The sequence below is a fragment of the Camelus bactrianus genome, chromosome 7 (genome assembly GCF_048773025.1).
Source record: "Camelus bactrianus isolate YW-2024 breed Bactrian camel chromosome 7, ASM4877302v1, whole genome shotgun sequence".
Classification (NCBI taxonomy): Eukaryota; Metazoa; Chordata; class Mammalia; order Artiodactyla; family Camelidae; genus Camelus; species Camelus bactrianus.
In genome coordinates this window covers 58981047-59001689 of record NC_133545.1, presented here as the reverse complement: position 1 = coordinate 59001689, position 20643 = coordinate 58981047, and the positions used below count along the sequence as shown (strand labels likewise).

The 20643-nt window shown below is 33.0% G+C and overlaps 1 protein-coding gene and 1 long non-coding RNA gene across 4 annotated transcripts in view; one reads left to right on the top strand and one right to left on the bottom strand.

The window, feature by feature from the left end:
* SDHAF3 (succinate dehydrogenase complex assembly factor 3) overlaps window positions 1–20643 on the top strand; it is a 67931-nt gene that overhangs the window by 12588 nt on the left and 34700 nt on the right. The window lies entirely within an intron of this gene.
* The window catches only part of LOC141578169 (uncharacterized), a 332741-nt gene continuing 325637 nt past the window's right edge, over window positions 13540–20643 (bottom strand). For all 3 annotated transcript variants that reach the window (XR_012508201.1, XR_012508200.1, XR_012508202.1), the window contains one exon: window positions 13540–13962. This is a non-coding gene — a long non-coding RNA (uncharacterized LOC141578169). The remainder of the gene's footprint in view (window positions 13963–20643) is intronic.

The window sequence follows — 20643 nt, the reverse complement described above, 5'->3', positions numbered from 1 at the left end:
ATAATCTTGCCTATGGTCTCTTTTAACTGTCAGCTTATAAAACACAACTATGGTCATATTATTGCCCTTGTCAAAAACATCAGTGTTTTCCCACTGACCTCTCTTTAACCTGGAGTTCAAAACTATGCAAAATCTGGCTCAAATATATTTACCTACCTTACATCTCAGTATTCTTTGTCAAGTATCCTAAGTTCCAGTCATATTCAGCTGAGCATTTTTCTCTGACTGTGGCCTTGAGTTGTCTTGGCTCTCATTCATTCATTTGGCCTAAATGTTTTCCTGTCTTTTTCTGTGTAGCCATATCCTAAAATGTCTTTCAAAACAGCTCCAATCCTTTACTGTCAACTCTTTCTTGAATAATTCTTCCAGTAAAAGGCAAAACTCCATGTCTTTTAATTTCCAAAAACATTATTTTGTGTTTTTGTTTTGCTACTTAATGCTTTCTATAATGTATTAGTTATTTGTGTACTTTTTTTTTTTTTTTTTTTTTTTTTGGTACTAGTAGAGGGTAAATTCCTGGAGGACAAAAACTGTTTTACCTCTCTTTGTGGCCTTTAAATCTCCTGGGATGGTAGTTTACTTATAATAGATGTGCAGTAAATCTTGTTTTTTTCCTCCAAAAGAAAAATGTGATTATTTTTCAGATGAAGACCAAACATGTTGGATAAAAAGTTGACCAATCAAATATGTGAATTATAGTTTATAAGGATTAATAGTTTAAGCAAAGGCTTTTACCCTAATTATGGGAATTCTTAAAATTTTTTTCATAAATTCATGAGAAGTCAGTATTACGTTTCATAGAGTACTAAGCTTACTCCAAGCACTTTAATTCATATTCTCATCTAGGTATACTGTCATTAGGCATATGAATGTATGAATAGCTGGTTCAGTTTTTAATATATATTTTTTGTTACATATAAAACTTGTATCAAACATCTGTGGTTCCTAATTATTCAGGACAAGTTAAAGTAGCTTAATATATCTGAGGTTTTTTCCATTTAATACCGTGTTTTAAGTGCCCAAGACTGGGGAGAGATAAGTAAAGAGTACTTAAGAAATTTGAGATCATGAACTAGGAGAGACCTAGGATACCCATAACTGCTAAAAGTCTTTGAAACAAAAAAAGAAGTTGAGTGTCTGTCATTCAGTTTCTTTAAGCTACAGTGAACACTATTTTCTCTCAGGAGTAGAGAAGCTAGGAGCAACTGTGTGTGGTTATTTTCATTAATTCTTCTAAGAATATTTACCTTGTTTACAGTTGGATTCATTCTAGTATTGGGAAATGAATACTCCAGTCAGATATTTTTTTTTTTGTTTAAGTGTAATTTCAGAAATCTCCACACGATGGCAGAAGATCCTTATATTTGGAAACACAACTAAATGAAATTCAGATAAACTGAAATAGTATATGTCCTTTCATGTTTCTACTAGTAATTTTCACGCCTGTATTGTCTGATAGAGATATGTTACTGCCATTTAAAACATCTTAAATGTTTTCACTAATTTTAAAAATTAAAAAAAAATTTTTTTCTCTTACATATACTTTTAATCCATTTTTGAAGGTTTCTTGGATTTCCCCTGAATAGTGTTTTAAATATTTGTTTTGGTAAATGTCTTTTTTCTTAGTCAGTTTAGAGGAAATTGAATGCAGTTATTTAGTACTTACACATAAATGTATGGAACCCAATATGTGGATTTTTAAGGAATTGATTCAACATCCGTTCTTTTGTGTTAACTTGCCTAGAATTTTGAATGGCCACATCATGCTCTCTTCACTGTTTTGTTACTTCCTTCCCTTCTCTATCACGGTCAGGTCTTCTCTGAAATTTCCCCTGTCTTAATTTAAGAAATTCATTCATTCTGTAAGTATTTATTACTTAGCATGTTTCGTGAACTGCCCTTGACACTGATAATTCATAGTGTTAAAAAAAAATTCACCAGATGGGATCTTCGTTTTCTGGAGTTCATGACCTTGCAAGGAAGATAGCTACCATATACATTATCGTGTTTTGAGTTATGCCTGTGGTTCTTAGTAAAACAACATACTTCTTATAAAATGTTAAAAAGTATACAACTTTTACATAGGTATGGTAGATTAATAGTGATAGCATGAATTAGATGAATGATAGCCTGAAAAATCTAAAAAAGACTTGGAAATTTTGTGAAAACTTAAATAGGCCAATGTGGGTTTTTTTTTTTTTTTTTTTTTTTTAAAACACCAGATGATAGATTATCTAGGTAAGAAAGGGAGGGGGAATAACATGACATTTTTATTTTGGCTAGTAATATTCCAGCTTTTTTTCTTATGATATATATTATATATATATATATATAAAGCTGTTTTACTTTTTTATGTTCATTAAGCTTTATTTTTTTTAAATCAAAGTATAGTTGATCTGGCCTTTTTCAGTGTGCAGATGTTTAATATCTGAATTTAATTGTGTAATTTGTTAAAACTGGGACGCTTGGGAGTTTAGAAGTTCTAAAATGATACCATACAACACACATACACATACCTGAAATGTGTATTTATTGACTTACAAATTTGGTTTATTATACTGATAGAACTAAAAAATAGTTATTTATGTAAACTATTCTCAAAAATAAGATTTTAAACTGTAAAAATTATGTATATCCATTTAAGGCAAAAAAAAAAAAATGCCCTTTACAGTGATTATATGACCATTACAAAAAGAACAGAATAATTACTCTTGAGATATATTATTTTCTTTTTAGCTGTTTTTGTCTGTAATACTGTGTCATTTTTTTCTGAAGAAGATAGTTTTTGCAGCATGGTTTTGTTACTTAAAATTGTTTCTTAAAATTGCCCGCAAGCTTTTTCAAAGTTACATTTTATGATTAATATATTTGAATTGTTGACATCTTTAATTGTGAAAACTGTCTTTCTGTAAGTGTTGAGATACTAAAGGAGCTTAGGGCAAATTCTGCTTGGTGGAGGATATTTCCAAATCAGTATTTTTGTATTGAAATACATAAATATTTAAAAACCGGTATTTTAACAGGTACTATCCTGGAATCCCCAATTAGAGTAGCTTTCTTTGTTTTTCTTGTTCCCTTTTAAAGTTTTATTAGGTAGAATTATTACAGTTTGACTGCACATATACATTATATTGCATGTAAATACATATATACAATATACTGCACATTTTTTTTAGTTTACATATATGTACTGATCATTGTTTCTAAGAACAGATTAGAGCTTTAGCTTTTTAAACTTAACATAGTTATTAAAGGAATAAAACCAACCACAAAGTAAGAATCAAGAGAATGCAGTAATCCAATCATAAAGGACAATCAAATGTGCTTACACATATTCAAGAAATCATCTAAGTTATATCATCTGAGTTATAAACAGTAAGTTCAATTGTATCTTTTTTTATTTAGATTCCACATATAAGTGATATCATATGGCATTTTTCTTTCTCTGTCTGGCCGACTTCCCTTAGAATGACTATCTCCAGGTCCTTCCATGTTGCTGCTAATGGGATTATTTTATTCCTTTTTATGACTGAGTAGTGTTCCACTGCATATATGTACTACATCTTATTTATCCAGTCATCTGTTGACAGACATTTGGGTTGTTTCCATGTCTTGGCTATTGTAAATAGTGCTGCTGGGAACATTAGGGTGCATATGTCTCTTTGAATTACATTTTTCTCTGGGTATATGCCCAGGAGTGGGATTGCTGGATCATATGGTAAATCTATTTTTAGTTTTTTAAGGATCCTTCATAGTGGCTGCACCAATCTACACTCCCACCGACAGTGTAGGAGAGTTCTGTTTTCTCCACACCCTCTCCAGCATCTTTCATCTGTAGACATTTTAATGATGGCCATTCTGGCTGGTGTGAGGTGATACCTCATCATAGTTTTGATCTGCATTTCTCTGACAATTAGTGATACTGAGCATTTTTTCATGTGCCTATAGGCCATTTGTATGTTTTCACTGGAGAATTGCTTGTTTAGGTCTTCTGCCCATTCTTGGATTGGGTTACTTGTTTTTTTATATTAAGGTGTACAAACTGTTTGTATATTTTGGAAATTAGTCCCTTGTCGGTTGCATCATTTGCAAATATTTTCTCCCATTCTGTAGGTTGTCTTTTTATTTTGTTGGTGGTGTCCTTAGCTGTGCAAAAGCTTGTAAGTTTAATTAGGTCCCATTTGTTTATTTTTGCTTTTATTTCCATTATGCCAGGAGCTGGTTCAGAAAATATGTTGGTGTGCTTTATGTCCGAGAGTGTTCTGCCTATGTTTTCCTCCAGGAGTGTTACAGTATCTGGTCTTAACATTCAGGTCTTTAATCCATTTTGAGTTTAGTTTTGTATATGATGTTAGAGAATGTTCTAAATTTCAGTCTTTTACTACAGTAACTTTCTTTGATAAATATTTTTCTAAGATAAAACTTGTCAGATAAATTGTTTTTATTGGTCATTTTGAATGTTTTACCAAATTCAGATACTCCAAAATCATAGGCCTTTTAAATATTCATCTGTTTTGGTATGAATATAAATACATCTAGCTATAAATATTGGAGCTCCTTCAAAAGCTTGTTCCCAAAAGTTGAGATAGATATGCAGTGATATAATTTCAAAATTAAATCTTGTATACCATTTGTGCTCTTATTAAAATTTATTTTTTCTTGTTTTTGTAGCAGTAAATTTCAGTCTTTCTGTTTGTAATCTTTTCAAAAAATGCCATTTTTCAAAAGTGTTAAAAGCTTTAAAGTTTTGCCTCTTTATTTGTTTCACACTTTAAGAATTCCTAGTGATTTGAACAAAGTGCAATCAAAATATAAGGAACTCCTTTACAAAAAAAGTTCAGTATTATTGTAGGACACTTAGGTTGATTTACGAATTAGTTTTTAAAAAGCTCCAGTATTTCTAAAATCTGCAGGTAATAGGCAGCACGAAGATAGAAAGTTCAAGTAGCCATGCTGAATTGTTGCATTTAGTGTCAGCCTTGTTACAAAAATCGTGTAGATGATTCTTTCTATGTAAACTACAGATTTTTTTGTTTTTCGAAGTGTCAGTTTTGACAGCAGATCTATTTTTGTGAGTAGAATATCACAGTTTGGGCATAGTTGTAAATTATGTACACTCCACAACCAATGCCAAGTACATTCCTTCTCTAAGGGTCTCTAATTTTTAATAATAACTTTGTTTCTTGTCATTCTGCTCTACCAAAATTTATATTTGTATTATCATTGTAAAAACAAATAATTTTATCTTTCGTACTGACCTTTCAAAGAGAATTTATAGTAGCACTCAATGTCAGATCTTTCACCTTTAAGAAGTGAATTTCTAATACCTTTACTTTGATTCAATGAATTGGATAAAGACAATAAGCTATTCCTGGACTTAATTTAATTGATCTTCTATTTGAAGCATCTGGTATCACTGATGTCCAGCTGACTTCATTTAACTTTTTGCAAAGTTGCTCTTTTGTAAACAGTTTAACTATTGCTTTTTATTTGAGCATAAAATAATCTGGAGTAAAAATGAGTAGAAGTAATTTATATGATTAGTGATATGATATTGAAAAAAACGCTTTTCAGGTAACGTGTAAACATACTGTCTGTAGCTATACATGGTAGTTGTCTCCATGTGTAGCCTTCGTAAAATAATTCAAAATCACTTTAAAGTAGATGCTGAATCAGTGAATTTGCGTCTTCTGCTTTCATTTGGTCAGTGACACTGCAGTAGCATCCATGTTGCACATTTATTAATGGATTTTCTTGAGAAATGGAAATTCTGTGCTTAATTTTTATTCAAGATGCATTTTTTAAAATGCTTATTGGTGCCAAAAGAGTTTATGGTAAAATAAAAAAGCATTACTGAATAACATACAAAAATAGTTGTAGATTTGTGCTGCATGTTAAATGACAGAGCTACTCTGGTAGGATCAAACTCTCTGTATACTGTGTTTATTCCATATATACTCTGTTTCCCTTATGTATTTCATATGTATCTAATGTATAATTTCTCCTGTTTCCTACTGAGCCTGCTGAATGGCAGTTTTCTGTGTTTGGCTGAAGCAGAGACCAGGGCAGAACTGCCTGGGAGGCTGAGTATCTGGTCAGGCAAGCAGAGTCAAAAACTTATTTATTTGACTGTTTTGCTTAGATCAGGAGGAGTTACATCTCTGGATCCTCTGTGCACTTCCTTTATCAGTCAGGCCTTATATGCTGTCCTTGAAAGGAATGTTTTATACTGGCATCAGGAAAGAGTTGGGAAAGAGACATGATTATTAATGGTCATCTTCCAGAGATAACTAGTTACTACATTGAGAGCTTGTCTTTGTTGTATATCTGACACTACTAGACTGGACTGTGGCTCAAGCTGAAAGGACAAACTGGAGGTATGCCCATACCGTCCCAGCTACCTTAATGTGACTGTTAGCCTGGTAACAAGTGAAAAAATACAGGACAGTTTTTAACCTGGTGAAATGTCAAACCAGTAGTCATAAACCTGGACAAAGAATGGATGGTTGCTATAGTTTTATCTACTTTAAGTTTATCTGATAGCAATAGTTTGGTAGAGAAATGGTGTACTGTAGTTTTATACATAAAATAAAATCAGTCAAGATTTCTTAGTTCTTGACTTTATCCATCCATTTGCTATATCATCTTTGTCCTGTTTCATGGTTGATTTGTTCCTTAATTTCTTCATCTTTCCAATAAAAAAAAATTTGCTTTGGACCCAATTGGTAGGCCATATTACATGAACAGATGAGGCCTGACAAGACATTTGGATCTTAGAGAAGTAAAACTAAATCTAAAAGAATTATTTGCCTTGTAAGGTAAAAAGTTGAGGTTACCCACATAGTGTTTCTAAGGAATACAAGTGAAAAAGTTTCTCTAAGCTTAAGGGCACAACTGGCTTCCTGCAGGACCTTGTGTCCTGGAATGCTCGGTTCATCTCTGTAACTGATTTTCAGCTTCAGATCTGTGCTGGGGTTCAGACTCCCGGGAGACTGTATCCATGCAGCTTGTAATTTCTGTTGGCTACAGGGGGCGAGGTCAGGCTTCTGTCTGATCAAGAACTCCGGAAAACCAGCTCCCTCTGCCCTTTCTCCCTTCAGTTTTTGTAGGTCTTCAACCAGAAGTTTCTCTGTAAGCATCCTTTAAAGCCATTTGTTCATTTTATGAGCTAATTTAATTAAACTAGATAATACAAATTATAAATCTGTTTAACTGGCCTGCCAAACTGTAGCACATCCAAATATCATACACCAGAGGCAGATGCACGGGTTGGAGGGGGAGGTCTCTGTCAATTTGGTGACATGAGGGAACTGGAGAACTAACCCATTATTTCTTGCCTGAAATCCTCCATGAGTTTGACTGTATTACACAATTGTGAGGATGCCAGTGACAGCCTGTAATTTAAATATCAGTAGAACAAATTTTTTTTTAATGTTTTAAATAAAAAACCTAGATAGAAATTCTGCTATTCTCTTACCTTACCCCAGTGGATTGCCCTTCTGCTATCCCTGTATCCCTGAAGGGCTCACGTCCGACTCTGGAGACAAGTCGTCTTGAGAACTGAGAGAATTTCAAAGATCATTTTACTGCCTCCCTAAATTGATTGTTTTGTAGTCTCTAGACTTCCTCATGTTATTATTCCTTTGTGCATGGTATTCTTGTTAGGACATTGCCTTCTATTTTCTGATAACATTACACTTAGTTAGAACCTGGCAATCAGTACAGAAATGCCAGCCATTGCTAGATTACTTGTCTTAAAAATCTTTTGGGGAGTGCGTTAGTTAGGAGAGTACTTCTTGGACGCTGACATCTATATTCTCCAGGAGTGTAGAATTTGAATCCTTTTACTTTTTTGCCTCTTTTTTAGAGTCTCCATTTCTTTTCATCTTACAGATACCTTCCTATTTTCCCTGTGTTTATGAGTAATTCTTTGAAATGGAAAGATAACATGTGCTGTAACACTGGGAAAAAATAATTAGAAAATAATATAGACTAGGATCATTTTAAGGAAACCCAGTATACAGCACATGAACCTAAACTGTGATTAATTAGGACTGATTATTTCCTCTCCAAAGGGATTTCTAAACATTAATAAAGTTTTCAGGAAGAAACCTTTTTATTCTATAGTTCATTTAATGCAGTTCGACTTACAAAAATTTTATTCATGAAATTTTTTCAAAATTTTCCACTGTAAACTGAGGCACATATCTGTATTTTCATTTTTGACAGATTCCTCCTGTTAAGAGATTCCAGTTAATGGAGTGAGTCAGTATTAAGCAATACTTGGACAATCTATGCTACTATATATTATTGTATTTTACAAAAATGTAATAGTTAATGATACATTTTTTGTTGGGGTTTGGGGAGAATATATAATCTTTTTGAGGAAAATGTGTACCTTATGCATTTCAGCTATAATATATTCTATTTTACTTTATACAGTATTACATATATTTATGTAATATGTCTTTGTGACATACTTACTTCAGTATTAATGGCCTATATAATCAGAAAACTCAATGTATGTTAACTAAGTAATACTAAATGCTAAATCTCTAAATATGAGTGGTAAATTGCAAAATTCAGTAACTGGCATTTTGATGCCACTATAAGGAGAAGAAATTCATGATACTCTTTTTAAGTATGACATATGGCACTGTGCTGAAAAGAAAGTTAGTATTTTGTGTCTATTTGACGTTTTTGAGATGCTGCTTCCTAAATTTGTGAAACTATTGTTAATATTTTTGTTTAAAAATATTCAAGATGAATGCAGCTTTAGGGCTTTGGTCATCCAAGTAAACTGTTAACAATTACATGGTTTTCCATTTGTTACTTTGCCTTACTATTGTTTCAAATGATTCTCTTTATTATTCAGAGCTATTCTCTTGTCATATATTTCTCATCTGAAGCCTTATCATTCAGAATAATAATTGAATGGATCTGAATACAATTTGAATAGATTTATATTGACTGTGTTACCCTACAGTTTTAGCTTGAAACTAGTCATAGTTATCTTCACAGTTACTGCTCCCAGATGCTAATGGTAAAACTGACTCAGGTGAAACGCACTTTGCAAGATAAATTCCAGCAAAGTGAAATTTGAGTATATGTAATTCTATTTACCTAATGATTTATATTATGAAATTTAAAACTTGGTGGGGGTGGCCAGTATGCATTGCTCTAAGTAACTTACTGAAAAGCATGTCTGTATACATTTAAACAAACTATTTTTGTATTTTTACTTTTTAATTTTTTGTTAGTCAACAATATAAAGAAAATACATTTGCTGAGAGCCTAATTAAATAAGAACATAGTATGAAGAAGTCACATATTTTTCTTTTAACAAGTTCCTCATTTAGCATGCATATATTCTAGACTTTTTAGATTCTAGGTCTGAAGACCTAGACCTAGGTATTATTTATAAAATTAATGCCCACTTCTGTAACAAATAATCCCCAAATCTTGGTGGCTTAATATAATAATTTGTCTTGCTCTTGGAAAGTGTGTATAAATGTTCCTGTTCTAACAGCTCTCCCGGAGGGATCTCCTTCTAAGCAGTGACTCTAGAATCTAAACTCCTTCAACATTTTAGACATGTGGCCATTTGCACGACCTTCTAAATTCCCAGAAATACATGGGTGTTTTTAAGAACCCTTACTCCCCAAAGCATCTTATTCATCAGCCTTTGCTTCTAGGGTTTTTGGTTGGTCTGTTGTTTGCCTTAACTGTTAGCCCTTGCCCCAGGTATCAGTGAGTAGCACATCTGCCTTACATGATTTTGTCAAATGTGCCCTAGTGGTCCCTTAGCACTGGGAGGGTTCTGAGTAGGACGAGATCAAGTCATGCCCTTCGAGCTGCTCCTCCAGAGAGTCCCCAGACAGGTACAACAAACAATCCCAATTTTTTGAGAATTGGGTTTGTTCTACTTTCTCTGATTCTGGGTACCTGTACTGGGAATGTGAGCTATTGTCTTCAAGACCACTGCCAATCTGGAGAGCATAGGACAGGACCAGAGTGGGCTAAAATACCACAAGGCTCTCTGAGAGTCAGCTATTTTTTAAAAAAAATTTTGACTAAATATTGATTTGGTTGCTCAAAGTTTTCCATTAGTTTCTGGAGTTCTGAAAAAGTTGGTTTTCACAATTTTTGCCAGTGTATTTTTTCCTTTTGTGGAGGGGTGAGCCATTGAGGAGTTCCCTACTCCACCATGTTTGCTCACATCTGCTTCTGTGATTTTTTAATGATTAATAATGGTTCTGTCCTGAGGATATTGGGAAGGGAGAGATGATCATGACAAGGAGATGTTACCCATTGGATACTAACAGAAAGGTACCCAAATGGAGATGCACTGTAGGCAGCTATAAATATGGGACTGTAGTGAAAGGTAGAGGTGTCAGGGTTTGAGATGAGATTTTGGATTTGGTAATGTCGAACCTCTGGAACTCAGATGTGAATTTGTAGAAAGAATAGCAAGGGACTGCTGACGCCTTAGGTTTGGAGAACAGTCTATAGTCATGTAAAAGAGAATGGAAATCGGTGTGCAGTAGAACTTTTTTTTTCAAATGGGAAATTATTTTTGGAATTTGGTATAAAGTGACACAGTAATTTTCTACTTGTGCCAGTTTCTTTGTCATTTCTTAAAAGGATAATTCATGTATAGTCTTTGGGACTCTACTTCACAGTAGCTGCTGTTGTTGGGATTGGAAGAAGGAATGGTTACAACAGTTTCTCTGCTTAGTTTTTTAATCAGAGAATCACTAATTTGTTAACTTTCTTTCACTTTTCTGATTCCTTCCCCCTCTTCAATCTTGGGCACCTTATTTCTAGTTACTATTAATGCTAGGGCTTTTTAATCTCTACTAAATTGTCTTAACAACCAATTTAGCAAATACTAACTTTCACTTATCTAGCTGGTTCTTCACGTATTCAAAATGATTTTATACTGTTTTCTGTTTCTTCTCATTCTCCTTTTCTTTCCAGTCTTTACTTCTCTCATATTTAACACATATTAAGATACAGGCTACAGGCATTTATGAAAAGGCAGGAAATTTATCAAAAATTCCTACATACTTTGCTAATTTCCAGGGTGAAATACTAGAGGCTTTAATTAATTGGAACTGCCAAAAATCCCATTAAATTTCAAAAGTGTAGTTCATAAATATAATATTGACTGAATCATAACCTCTTGGGAATTTCAAAATAATTTCTCCCTGATGATTTGTAAGTTGTCTTTAAAAAATCAGTCCATAATTAGACTGTAAAAGAAAGGATATGATCATGAAAGTTTTAATTGCTCCCTAAGTGTAAGTTTACCAAAGTAATAACATTTAAAAAAAAATTAGAATAGGACAGTATACTATAGACTGTGTTATTGAAAGTAGAAACACCAAAAACATTTCCCCTAGCATATTGGTTTAGATGATGTTAACAATTTGTATATCTATTAATGAAGTATAGAGATTTTAAGGAAATTATATTTAGAGTTGAATATTCAATTTTCTGAATATGTATTCTTTGAAATACTATTTTTCTATTATTGTATGAGGAATAGTATAAAAACTTATATTCTCTATATGCAGTAGAGATTATATATCCTTCTTGGAAGCTGGTCTCATTATAAGGCAAGGGCCTAACTCAGAGAAATGGGAAAACTTGTTAAGGGACACAGGGGCAGGAACCCTGTGGTGTGCAGCATCTCCACTTCTCTGCATTTTCTTGCTGTCTTCATATGACCTTGCAAAACTGGGCAGTGAGGAAGATGACATAGAGCGTACTGGCAGGGTTCCCCTTTGCTCACTTGGCAGCATAATAGATGGGTCCAGCCTACTCAGTTGTCACATTCTTCTTGGAACCCGTAGTGACTAAAATTTTTAGTGGCTGTAGTGGTTCTGATCTCAACTTGTTTAAAACTGTAGTCTAGCAGAGCAGACTGCTGCTGTTGTTGCTTTTAAGTTTTTCTTGAGGCACTAGGTTTATTTACTTTAGAGGAGTTACTGGGAATTGAACCCAGGACCTCATGCATACTAAGCATGCACTCTACCACTTGAGCTATAGTCTCCCCCCGGGCAGACTGCTTTTGGAAAAAGATCCTAAGGAATACTTTCCCTGAGTGGAGTGTACATCAGATTTAACCCTGTGTGATCTGGATGTCTCATTGTTATGATAATTGAGAACTGTTATGGAAATTAATGATTTTTATATTTTACTGAGATTTTATAGTTATATTTAAGGGCTTTTTAAAGATACGTTCCAAATCCTATTTGAGAAGTCATTTTCTTTAAAAGGAATGGATAAGACTGTGTATGAAATGGCACATTTGATTTGTAAAAGGGAATTATTTTTCTTATGCTGATTTTAGTACAGTATGGTGTAACAGTTACGAGAAATAAGCCAGAACTTAAAGTTGAGCTTGAGACCTACTATGTAGGCACATGAATTATAAATGATGAGAACTTTTTTTCATGGTTTTTGTTCTGAGTCATTTGAGAGATTGGCCATTATGCAAATGTGTCCACTTTTTTTTTTACTTTGATGAAAGTCTAAAAGTTATACTTGATAATGTTGGAATTATTTTACATATGAAACATATGTGCCTCTTAGTTTCTAGTAAATCTAGGCTGACATGTTTATGTCCATGAATATCCCAGAAACTTTCCAGTGCTAAATGTGATATATATAAAGCTGTATATTGTAGAATGTTTTTCTTATGTTAATAATGAATTATAGGGCTGTTATTTTTATCCTGAGATCATACTAAATACATTTAAATTTCCATTTTACCATAATGCATAAAGATTTTATTGAGGAAACTAACCTTCCTTCAAGCCCTTGATACCATCTGAATGTTAATATCTTGTTTAAAAAATTTTAAATTTAAGATATACCAAAGTAAAATAAAATTACAAAAAATCTTGGCAAGTAAGACTTTGGCCTTTTTAATCACTTAAATTTTATACTGATAAATTTTTAGAGACTACAACCACCTACAAATTACGATTATAGTACTTCTGTTGAAATTTACTTTGGTATTAAGTTAAGCTCCATTTAACTATATTACTTTATTTTCCAACAGACACTCAGTTGATTTCAGTAACGTTCCAGGGTTCACATTAGCTTTTCACTTCCAGAATGGGAATTGATTTTTCCAAATATTTACTGGTGCCAAGTATTTAAGACACATTATGATGTGATAGTAAAAATAGTATTTTATTTGAATCTTTCGTTAAATCTTATATGGTCTTCCTCTGTTATAAAGTTGTTTAAAATTTAATTTAAAAGTAATCCTTAGAAACTTTGATTTGGTTTTTTTTTAGCATTAATGGACATGTAATACAGAACACATTATGTGGTTTTATTTGATTGTGAAAATTAATTAAGGGAGGATAAGTCAAACTGGTCAGAAGTGTTTGATATTTTAAGTACACTTAAGTTTTTAGCGTTACCATAGTTGTCTTTGTTGTACCTTACAGTTAAGAAAGACTTTTATTTGGTGAAAAGATCTCCAGGGCAACCCTTCCATACTATTTCTTTTCACAGACACACTTAAAACATTTCAAATTTATTGTTGAACAGCTGTCAGTTCCTGGATATTAGAGGGCAGAATAAAAAGCAGTGTTTATCGTAATTGGTGCCTTCTTCCCAGGTATTTACGTTAAGCAGAGCTGATCTTCTGTGCGGGCTGTGAACTTACATATGTGTTTGTGTGGAAATTGACAGGATGCAGCCTTTGTGAAGGAAGGGGTCAAGAAAAGAGAATGTTAAACCATTGTAGTATCATTCTCGAACTTTAGGCTATATAAGAATCATCTGGAGGGCTCCTTGAACACAGATTGCTAGATCCCACTTGAAGTTTCTGATTCTGAAGATCTGGGATGAGGTCTGAGTACTTGCATATTTAACAAGTTTCCAGGAGATGCTGTTGATGACTCTTTTCTGTTACAGATACTTGAGACAGAGATAAGGCTGACAAGAAAACCAGAAGGAAAGCTTTTACTTTAGGAAGTGAAGGCAGATGGGAAATCTAAGAAGCAGTTAGGTAACAGGGATATGGAAAAATTGGTTTTAGTTCAGGAACACTTACCCGACCTTCTAGAAAGACAATACCAGCAAATGTTTTTAATTTTTTCAAAGTTTTAAATTTACATAGTTTCAAAAGTCAAGTAGTACCAAGACATTTATAATAAAAAACATTGCCCTATCCCATCCCTCCCTGTTCCTGCAGTTTTGCTTCCCAGAGGTAATAACTTTTTATTCTTAAATTTAATTCATAATTACATGTTCAGCTGATAGATCTCACACATACATCCAAAAATGCCTTTTTACTACATGCATATTACCTATAACAAAGAAAACTAAATTGGTAAGCATCTGGTTGAAGTACAAAAAAGAGGAAGGGGCAAGCATAAACATTCCTAAAATGCAGATAAGTAGAATTGAATAAATAAGTTTGATTTAACATATGTAAGTTATCATTGATATTAACCTTACTCAATTTGCTGTCTAATACTGTTGTTTTTAAAATGTGAATCCTTACATACAGAGGGCTTTTACAGCTGCAGTTTTAACATTGGTCTCCCTGTCATCCCTATAAATCAGAAGAAAGAGGGCATTTCAGGTGGAGAGACCAGTCAGAATAGAAGCTTAGAGGCAGGGTAAAGCAGATACACAGATGGACCTAATGGGAAAGGTGATTTGTTATTTATTTGCTTATTACTTCATTGATTGTTCATTGTCTATTATGTGAATAAAACACCTTCCCTGCTGAGTAGGAGCTTTAGGTCTAGTAGCTGTAATAGATATATAAATAAAAAAATAATGAAACTGTGATAAATGCCAGAGTAGAGTTGGAGATGTGTATGTGTGTTTGTGTGTATTTTATATATATATATATACACACACACACACACAGATATATGTATATACATGTGTATATATATATATGTATTACTGTGGGAGTAGAGAATTCCAATTAAATCTAAGTTGAAAATAATTTTGGACTGGTTATCTGGGGTTGGTTGATAGAATTTAAATTTGATCCAGTGGGAAATAGGACACAATTGTAGTTTGTTACATAAGAGAATGACTGTATTAATGTCATTGTTTCTGAATGCGTAGTGGCAAGGTAATAATTACCTCCCAACTAAACACAAGATGATTGATTCATGGCTCTTTTATGTAGCTGTGACAGTCATGCCACCAGTCATCTTGATGAACTGTCTGAGTTGTTCACTGAATAACTAGGGGTGAAATTTTAGGGTGAAACTAGCCTACCAATTTGGGGAAGGAGGGAGAACAGACTAATATAATTTCTCATAATTTGCTACATACTGAGGCAGTATATTATTGTCATGTAAACAATACAGTGAACTACAGGAAAGATGGCAAAATAAATATATTAGGGAACATAGTTTAAAATGATATATCATGGCTATGAGGAGTTCTTTTATCAGTGATGGAGTAGCTCACTTTTTAAACGATGAAACTAGCAGGCTGAAAAGCAGAGACATGTCTCCATGAGCATCATCCTCTGAAAATGGTTTTTGTCAAGCAGTCGGTAGATTAATCATCATTTGAGAAAGTTTACACATATATAAAATAGCTACTCTGATACTGTCCTTTAAAAAGTAAAAATAAAATAAAAGCTAAAAGAAACTGATGTGATAAACTTTTTACTATAGAGACTTATTTTTAGTGTGGAGGTTTTATATGCATACAGAGAAAGGAGAAGAGGAAGGCATGGACATCCTTAGTACTGCTTTGAGGTTGAATTTTTAGACTACACTTGTATTTGTTTTTTGGGGTGGGGGGTGGGAGGTAATTAGGCTTACTTACTTATTTTTAACAGTGGTACTGGGGATTGAACCTAGGACCTCGTGCTTGCTAAGCATACACTCTACCGCTGAGATAATACCCTCCCTTCCCCTGCACATTTATTTATAAACTGGCAAAGTAAACTTGACTTCAGTAGGCTATCTGAAAAAAATTTTCCTATTTTTGTTTGTTTAGTTGCTTGTTTTGCCTTCATTTTGGTTATCATTTGGTAGTCTATTAGTATGGTTTTTGAAAAGTATTTTATTTGAAAATAAACATTTGACTTTCAGATATAGAATTAAAGAGACCTTGCCTCTTTAATATTATTTTGATTAAAAATAGTTATCTTAGGGGAGATTTTGTAAAACAGTATAAAGGAGAAATTAAAACCATCTTTAAATAATTATGTTTATATTAATCCTGAGTATCCTTTTTTATAGGAATAATATCAGGGCCTGAATTCTGATGTTTATATTTGCATTCAGAAATTCCTTCAGATTTGTCAAGTTCTGTTTGTGTGTGTGTGTGTGTGTGTGTGTGTGTGTATAAAATGTGAGAGGTAATATAACAGGCTGCAATGCTAAATTGGCGGTTTTCCTCGTGAAACCTTCAGAGTCTAACATAAACAACGTAATAACATAAATATACTGCCTTAAGATGTGTGCTTTAAGAAGTGTATACAGAGTGCCAGTGGAGTACTAGAGGCATGCTTGGGGCTTGGGAGTGCAGGTGTCATGGAGAAGAAAGTGATAGTTGAGCTGAGTCTAGAAATCTTGTGCCATGAGGTGAATAAAGATATTCCAGATAGAGGGAATATGTGGCTGTTGTTGATCCATAAAAGAGCATGGAATTTATTTGAAAACTATAGGTAGTTTGTAATGAGGCTGGTGACAAAAGCAGGGGCCAGATGATGAAGAATCTTATGAAACAGTAGAAATAATAGATGCCATCCCTATAATTTGAAAAACCAAATGTGTGTCTGAAAGTTATTCATTAAGCATACTGAGAGCAGTGTATAACGGCTTTTATGACTAAGCTTGGTGCTCAGGGATCAAAATACTCATTTGACTGACCCACGTACTCTCTCACTTGAAAATGCTTAATAACATTTTATAACATTCAGTGCCTTTTTTAATGCCAGAGCAGTTAAAGAGGTCCAGTGCCTTTTTTAATGCCAGAGCAGTTAAAGAGGTCTGTGTTGGGACAGATTTACATTTGGGCTTTGTGTTTTCCTCATGCCTTTTCCTTTTTTTAAAAAAAAAAATCATGTTGCTCTGTAAACTAATTTTTTTCCCTCTTGCTGTTATTTCTCTTTTTAAATCTATGGATTAATATCCTAAGTTCATTTTTTATATGCTTAATCATGTAGTCTTCTCTAGTGATTGAGTATTTTTGGTTTTTGTTTTGTTTTTTGGTTTAGTTATAGATATGTACTTTCTGGGCAGCTCATGTAACATCATTGTGATAATGCTACACTCCCTCATGTGGTTCATTCAAATAATATTTAAATATATTAAGACAGTATATTTTAATTTTCTGTTAAAATTTTTTTTCAGAAATAAAGTAGTATTTAATGTACCAATAGCCTGCTTTAGGTCTTGGTACACAACCCCAAATTGAAATGTAAAATTATTGTCCTTTTTTATGTGATTTTAAAAATACATTATTTAACTTGATATAGTAATTCACTTGATATTTTTATATGTATATATTTATTGAAGTATAGTCAGTTTACAGTGTCAGTTTTTAGTGTACAGCACAATGCTTCAGTCATATGTGAACATATATATTCATTTTCATGTTCTTTTTCATCATAAGTTACTACTAGATATTGAATATAGTTCCCTGTGCTATACAGTATAAACTTGTTGTTTATCTCTTTTATATATAGTAGTTAGTATCTGCAATCTCAAACTCCCAATTTATCCCTTCCCACCCTCTTCTCCCTCTGATAACCATAAGTTTGTTTTCTATGTCTGTGAGTCTGTTTCTGCTTTGTAAATAAGTTTGTCTTTTTTTTTTTTTTTAGATTCCACATATGAGGGATATATGGTATTTTTCTTTCTCTTTCTGGCTTACTTCACTTAGAATGACATTCTCCATGTCCATCCATGTTCCTGCAAATGGCATTATTTGACTACTTTTTATGGCTGAGTAGTATTCCATTGTATAAATATATAATGTATATTTATTGTAGTTGGAGTTTTGATTTGCATTTCTCTGATAATTAGTGATATTGAGCATTTTTTCATGTGCCTATTGGCCATTTGTATGTCTTCATTGGAGAATTGCTTGTTTAGGTCTTCAGCCCATTTTTGGATTGGGTCATTTGTTTTTTCCTTAAGTTGTATGAGCTGTTTATTATATTCTGGAAATTAAGCCATTGTCAGTCTCATCTTTTGCAAACATTTTCTCCCATTCTGTAGGTTGTCTTTTTGTTTTGCTTATGGTTTCCTTTGCTGTGCAAAAGCTTGTAAGTTTAATTAGGTCCTATTTGTTTATTTTTGCTTTTATTTCTATTGCTTGGGTAGACTGCTCTCGGAGAACATTGCTGAGATTTATGTCTGATAATGTTTTGCCTATTTTTTCTTCTAAGAGGTTTATAGTGTCTTGTCTTATATTTAAGTCTTTAAGCCATTTTGAGTTTATTTTTGTGTATTCACATGATCTTTTAATAGATTGCTTTGGAGAGTACCTAAGAATTATGTAGGTTGCTATGGATTTTTTTCATGAAAGAATATTAAATAGTAATTGGAAAACATACTGTTTGTTTTATTTTCCTGATGTAATCTTTAAGAAAATCTTTGAGATTTTATCAAAGTATTATTTATGCATCATGTTTTTCTTAAGTTAGTTTATATAATTGTTTTTCTTCTTTTTTTTATTTCTCAGTTTTATTAAGTAGAACTGTTACAATTTGGCTGCACTTATACAATATATTGCATGAAAATACATACATAAAATATACTGCTCATTTTTAAAAATTTACTTATATGTACTGTTTATTATTTCTAAGAACAATTTAGAGCTTTAGCTTTTTAAACTTACATAATTATCAAACGAATAAAGCCAGCCACAAAGTAAGAATCAACAGAATGCAGTAATCCAATCATAAAGGGCAGTGAAATGTGCTTGCATATATTGAAGAAATCAATTTTCTAAGTTATAGATAATAAGTTGTTCATTTGTGTCTTTTTTTTTTTTTTTTTTTTAAAGATTCCACATATAAGTGATATACTGCATTTTTCTTTTTCTGGCCCACTTCACTTAGACTGACAATCTCTGGGTCCATCCATGTGGCTGCAAATGGTATTATTTTATTCTTTTCTATGGCTGAGTAGTATTCCATTGTATAAATATACCACATCTTCTTTATCCAGTCATCTGTTGATGGACCTTTGGGTTGTTTCCATGTCTTGACTATTGTAAACATTGCTGCTATGAACATTAGGGTATATGTGTCTTTTTGAATTATATTTTTCTCTGGGTATATGCCCAGGAGTGGGGTTGCTGGATCACATGATAAGTCTATGTTTAGCTTTTTAAGGAATCTCCATACTGTCCTCCATAGTGGGTGCAGTAATATACACTCCCACCAGTAGTGTAGGAGGGTTCCCTTTTCTCCACACCCTCTCCAGCATCAGTTGTTTGTAGACTTTTTAATGATGGCCTTTTTGGCTGGTGTGAGGTGATATCTCATTGTAGTTTTGATCTACATTTCTCTGACAATTAGCGATGCTGAGCATTTTTTCATGTGCCTTTAGGCCATTTGTATGTTTTCATTGGAGAATTGCTTGTTTAGGTCTTCTGCCCATTCTTGGATTGGGTTGCTTGGGTTTTTTTGTTTTTTTTTTTTTTTTTTAAATATTAAAGTGTATAAGCTGTTTGTATATTTTGGAAATTAGTTACTTGTCGGTTGCATCATTTGCAAATATTTTCTCCCATTCTGTAGGTTGTCTTTTTATTTTGTTGATGGTATCCTTAGCTGTGCAAAAGCTTTTAAGTTTAATTAGGTCCCATTTATTTATTTTTGCTTTTATTTGTAGTACTCCAATATATTGTTGTGATTTATGTCCAAGAGTGTTCTGCCTATGTTTTCCTCCAGGAGTGTTATAATATCTGGTCTTACATTTAGGTCTTTAATCTATTTTGAGGTTTTTTTTTGTATATGGTGTTAGAGAATGTTCTAATTTCAGTCTTTTACAGATAGCTGTCCAGTTTTCCCAGCACCACTTATTGAAGAGACTGTCTTTCTCCAGTGTATGTATTCTTATCTCCTTTGTTGTAGATTAATTGACTGTAAGTGTGTGGATTTATTTCTGGACTTTCTATCCTGTTCCACTGATATGTGTCTTGTTTTTGTGCCAGTACCATACTGTTTTGATTACTATAGCTTTGCAGTATAGTCTGAAGTCAGGGAGCGTGATTCTCCCAGCTCCATTTTGGCTCTTCGGGATCTTTTGTGTTTCTATACAAATTTTAACATTTTTTGTTGCTGCTCTGTGAAGAATGTCGCTGGTAATTTGATAGGGGTTGCACTGAATCTGTATATTGCCTTAGGCAGTATGGCCATTTTAACAATATCAATTCTTCCAAACCAAGAACACGGTATATCTTTCCATTTGTTTATGTCGTCTTCAGTTTCCTTCATCATTGTCTTCTACTTTTCAAAGTACTGGTCTTTTGCCTCCTTGAATAGGTTTATTCCTAAGTATTTTATTCTTGGTGCGATGATAAATGGGATTATTTCCTTAATTTGTCTACTATTTTGTTGTTAGTGTATAGAAATGCAACTGATTTCTGTATATTAATTTTGTTTTCTGCAACTTTACC